Here is a 6,000-nt window from a genome sequence, read left to right on the forward strand (position 1 = left end):
TATTTATTTTTATTTTCACTAATTGGTTTGAAAAAATTGTAAAGAAGTGATACTGAACTGGTGTAAATTAACCTTTTTTGTATTTTTTTGAGAAAAAAGTTTTGAATGCAACTCATACTGGCCCACTCTATATTATTCCATTAGCAATGGTGATATTTCCATTTTACTTCAGTCATTAAGAATCTTAATAATTGTTTACTCGTATATTTCAACAAAATATTTTCCATTAAAATTCTACTGATATTTTCTACGAAATTTAGTAATAGTTTATCTTTAGCGAATTAAAATTAGACAAAATGTAATGCGGTTGGGTTTTGTACAAGTCTGGATACCACCCACTTATCAGATACTTTGCCGCCAAACAACAATGCTTGGTATTATTGTGTTCCGATTTGGAAGGCAAGTGAACCAGTGTTACTAGTAACATAACATCTTAGTTCCTAAGGGTCGTAACTAATTGGCGATGTAACAAATGGTTAATTTTTCTAACAATATCTATGGGCAGTGATTACTTATTATCAAGTGAGCCATTTGTCTGTCCACCTTTTAAAAAAAATACTAAGGATTGCTTTAAGATCCATTCAACAGACCCTAATATCATGTATAGTAAATATCTCTAAGTTTGCTGTAAGAAAGTACTACAAATAATTATACTTATTATAATTGTGGTATAATACGTTTTAGTATAATTTTACACCGCGGGTAGAGCTTATAAAACTAAGTCCGTTTAATAATAATTTATTCTACTGTTGATGGATAGAAAGCTTTCCTAATTAATATATACGAGAAGTGAATAAAATTTTTAAGAACATATGAAATAGAAATACTTTATTCTAGCGGATTTGTATTTTTGAACCAAGTAATTTAAAAAAAAAGCAATAAAAACTTAACACTAGCTCAGAACATTTTTCTACAAAGAACCAACAATAAACTCGATAGCTATTCCTTTTTTAAAAATAACTAAGGAATTTGTATTATAAAGAGAAAATGTGTATCCTGCATTTCAGATTCAACGATTTATAGTTTTTTATTCATAAAAATGTTTCGTTTTAATTTTTTTCTAGCATAATTTTTAAATGTATTAATTATGAGATATTAAATAATTTTATACCAACACATACATGTAGATTATCTATGTGTGATACGCAGATATTCTGCATCTTTAAGCGTGAAAATTTGTCGCGTAAAAGCCGGCCAAGTTTTCATACATCATATTTTAATAGTACATATGCTATGTTATTTGCTTTAACGGTTGTTCTACTTTTATTTTGTATTTAGTTAACGTTAATTATACATCAAAATAACCTGTTTAATTTTTTAATTGAATTTGTTTATGAAATAGATTAAATAGCAATTTAATTTCTAAAATATATAATATAATAGGTCGGGGAAAAAGTTTCTTCGTATTTTATATGAAAATTCAAAAAGTTTTTTTTATAGTTTATTTACATTTGACTAAAGTATGTAGGTGCCATTTTGTTCCATAAATTTTTGCCATCTTGTTGGTAGTGACATGATCCCATTGCTGTAAAAATTTTGGGGCTTCTGATCGAAAAACTGCTACAAGTAGTTTTGGCAGTCCTCTTGTGATGTTAACCTGACACTGCCTAAGGAATTCTGCAGAGACCGAAACAGATGAAAATCTGAAGGTGCAAGGTCAGGACTATACGGCGGATGCATTAATACCTCCCAGCCAAACTCTCGTAATTTTTGTTGAGTGGCTAAAGATGTGTGAGGTCTAGCGTTGTCATGGTGAAAAACCACACCCCTTCTGTTGATCAATTCTGGCCGCTTTCTCTCAATTTCTTGCTTCAATCTCATCAATTGTTCGCAATACAGTTCTGAATCGATGGTCCTGCCGGGCGGTAACAGCTCATAATGAATGATGCCCTTCCAATCCCACCATACACACAGCATTACCTTGTTGCGAGTTAATCCGGGTTTTGCCACAGTCTGTGAAGCTTGACCGGCCTTTGACCACGATCTTTTTCGCACGTTCTTGTCGTATGTGATCCACTTTTCATCCCCAGTTATCAGCTTCTTCAAAAATGGTTCGGTTTCATTACGTCGTAATAAAGAATCATAAATGAGTACACGGTTCATTAGGTTTCTTTCAGTGAGTTCATGAGGCACCCATATATCGAGCTTTTTTGTGTACCCAGCTTTATTCAAATGAGTCAAAACCGTTTTGTGGTCAATTGCCAGTTCTTCAGCTACATCGTAACTACAAATATGCTGATCTTGCTCCACTTTTTCAAAAATGGCATCAATTTTGTCCGTAACAGGGCGACCAGAGCGAGATGCATCTTTGATATCAAAATTTCCGGCTTGAAAACGCTTAAACCAAACTTGCGCTACTCTCACAGATACTGCATTAGGTCCAAAAACATCACAAATTTTTTTCGCGGCTTGAGTTGCATTTTTACCTTTTTTATAGTAAAATTTTAAAATGTATCGAATTTCTTCTTTAGATTCACTAATTTTAACAACAACAAAAACAAATGAAAATCACACAAATTCCTAATTTGAATTTGGAAGTGCCTTCTTTAAAATTAAAACTTTTTAATCATACCAAAACCAGCCAGATACAAACGGTATAGCCAAAGAGATTTTATTACAAGTTCATACATACTATATGCGAAAAGAATTTTTCCCCAACCTAATATAAAAGTACCTTTAAATATATATAGTTACATAGAGTTTCGAACTTCAGAATAACCAAAACACACGTTATTAAACCAAAATTATTATCTATGTGTGCGTTACAGCTATGCTGGATGCATCAAACGTCATGTTCCTTAAAGGCCGGCAACGCACCTGCAAACCCACCGGTGTTGTAGAAGTCCATGAGCGGTGGTAATCACTTTCCATCAGGGAAACCTCCTGCTCGTTTACCCCTTCTAATATATGAAATGCTATTTTACTAGTGTGTGTGTGTGTGAGTGTGTGTGTGTCATTTAGTAAAACTTATTTTTACAACTTCTTTTTCGACCCGCCAAAGATTCGACAGACAAACAAGACAAACAAAGACCTACAGATTAAAAAACCGAAATGTCTCTCCACACGTGAAGCTTAACCGAAGATTTAGGGTTCAATTCCAGGATAGTACTTTTGAATTCATATGTGGTTCATTTGTATTGATAGTTCCTTGCGTCTGAGCTTCCTTATGGTAAGTAATCAGCACTGCCCAAAGGTATTGATAATAGAAAATATTTTAATCATTTCTCACATTACCAATACGCCATCAACCCAGGGAACTAAGATGTTATATATCCTGCGATGGTCGTTACACTGGCTCATTCGACCTTCAAACACAACAAAACTAAACATTACTGTTGGGTGGTAGAATATATTGAATGGGTATTACCGACCCAAATGGACAGTACAAAGCCCATTGAGTAACTTTTACTTATTAAAGAGATATTAAACATATCACTATATCCTATTTGGAATAGACCAATCAGCGTAGAATAGAAGCTATTCTACTATCCATTGATTGGACTAAATATCATTTCACCGGCATTAATTCGGTGCTAGGCTTGTACAATTCTAGTATTGTTTGAATGAAGGAGCGTTGCGTATTCGTTAAGCAATTATTGATAAAATAAATTTAAAAAAAAAACTAAAAATGTTGATGTTAATTATTTACCAGCGCTCTTGCAATTTATTAAAGAAAAACATGGTGAGATATAAAAATAATAATTTATACTCTAAATGAAATTAAGTTCAATTTTTTTTAATAAGATACATTAAAAAAATTCAGTTTTACTTTGTAGTACTACATAAATAATACAATACATACAAAGATATTGTAGTTAACATACATAAGCGCCTATTAAACCTTTTGCAAAAATAATATTATCATTTTTTTTTAATTAAAACTAAAATGTATAAAGAGCCGAGATGGCCCATTGGTTAGAAAGCTAACCCGATGATTGCGGGTTCAGATCCAGACAAACACCGCTAAATTTTCATGTGCTTAATTATTGTTTATAATTCATCTCGTGCTCGGCGATGAACGAAAACATCGTGAAGAAACCTGCACGTGACCAACCCGTATTGGAGCAACGTGGTACAATAAGCTCAAAGCCTTCTCCTCAAAGGGAGAGCTGGCCTTGGTCTGGTGGGAATTTACTGTATCTAAAAGTAATTTCATTTATTATAAAGTTAGTAAATTACTGTGAAAAGAACAATGGGTTTCATTTGACGCTATCGGAAACGTAATAAATAGATAGCACCTCTAACTTCGGTGGATAAGAAGCTGATTATAACAATCAGGCCATAATGCTTCTTATTTTCTTGCAGCTCAGCGAATAACAAGTCTTTAAAGAGCTATATTCGATCAAGTAAAGTGGTCTTTACAATGGCTCTTACTTATGAAATGGCAACGCGCATCAGGCCTATTATTCGCGACTAGCGTTTCATTTATTTGCGGACTTCGAGCTAATTTAACTGTCAGGCGAAAATTACGCTCAACGAAACAAATAGGTAGTTCCATTATACGTATTGAGGCTTATGGTAATAACGGTGGACGTGCTACTGTCGTCTGATAATAGTCTTGCCGACGGTATTTTTGTAACAATCGATGGACTCCGCGGAAATAGGTCTAGAAAGTTTTGATGCAGATTTTTTAAAATTTTACGTAATTTATAGAAAATGTTTTGTGTAAACGGGAATCCCAAATACTATATGCAATGTAACAAATGGTTGCAGTACTTTAAAATATAGTATTTTATAAAATATATAATCTTACTCATTACTTAATTTAATCTTTAAGTTTAAATTAGTCTTAAGTAGCATTTTATCTGCGTAATGTTATATTCTGTAACAAGTTCAGCAAAAAACGGAGTTTTTAATTTAAAATGATTCAAAAGTCTCAAATATTGTAATAATGTATTTTTTTATTAAAATACATTTGTTGTTGTTTTGTGCATATTATTTAGCTGACAACTTTTTACATACGATAATTCCAAAAGTTATGAAGAGGAATAAAAACTTTGAAATCAATATTTTTACTGTTTATAATTTTTTTGGTAAACCAAATAACTGGTGGAAAAACTTATTTCAAAATTTTATTAAAATTAAATAAAAAGATTGTCGAATTAGTTTTTTTTTTATTTTAAAAATGCCCTTAAGTTGATAAAAATATGCTAAGTCGTACTTACAAATAAAAACGACTTTATACATATTTTTGGAAAAATATTAAATTAGTTTAACAAAGTTTTAGTACTCACCAACTTCTTCCAACTTCTATAAAAGGATGACAGCGATTAGTAAATGTCCTAACACATTCGCACAACTATATACAAAGTCCAAAAAAGTTTCTAAATGAATCGATAATAAAACACAGTTCTGGGATATACTCGTAAACTCGGAGTAGGAAAGTAGCGCGCGACGGTTCGACGGAGGCTGCGGACAATGCGAGCCAGAGGCAGGGCGGATCGCGCGCGACTGAACCCAACGCCATCCGCCCGCGCTCTCCTGCCTATTTTATATAAACGCTACTATATACCGATTTATATATTTACCCGCACTCATACATATTTAACTTTTTTCCCATTTCACATCGTTTATTCCCCGTATGTGAGACGCGGCCGGCTCGCGTATGTGTGCGCTGCCGCCATTCGAACCGAACGAAACGAATGCTCCACTCTTCTATTTACGTGTTTTTAGAAAGGGTGAAGCTTTTATACCTTTCCTTTCTGCTATACGCTCTGTAGTTGAACGCAATGCTCTGAATACCGGACCGTGAAATATATCTTTTCGATTTATAAAATCTATTTTTTTTGGGGCATCATATTTTTTTAGATGGCTAGTTTTATCACTTTACCTCTCTCGCATATTTTCATAATTTATGTTTTAAGTCAATTTAGAATAATTTCAATTTTGGCGCTCTAAATTTTTTTTTTATATTATGTATATTGAAACGCAGCTCAGGGAAACGTAAACACATCAGATGGTGTCGCAGACAGATAATGAAATTTATGTTTAGCGGTTGCT

General features: G+C 33.0%; 1 protein-coding gene across 1 annotated transcript in view; it reads right to left on the reverse strand.

Moving 5' to 3' along the window:
- Positions 1-5,436, reverse strand: part of LOC124538518 (Down syndrome cell adhesion molecule-like protein Dscam2) — a 113,626-nt gene extending 108,190 nt beyond the window's left edge. Inside the window, exon 1 of the mRNA XM_047115604.1 lies at positions 5,235-5,436. The gene's annotated coding sequence lies outside the window, so the exon portion shown is untranslated. The remainder of the gene's footprint in view (positions 1-5,234) is intronic.
- Between the last annotated feature and the right edge of the window lie 564 nt (positions 5,437-6,000).

This window comes from Vanessa cardui, chromosome 20 (genome assembly GCF_905220365.1).
Source record: "Vanessa cardui chromosome 20, ilVanCard2.1, whole genome shotgun sequence".
NCBI classification, from domain to species: Eukaryota; Metazoa; Arthropoda; class Insecta; order Lepidoptera; family Nymphalidae; genus Vanessa; species Vanessa cardui.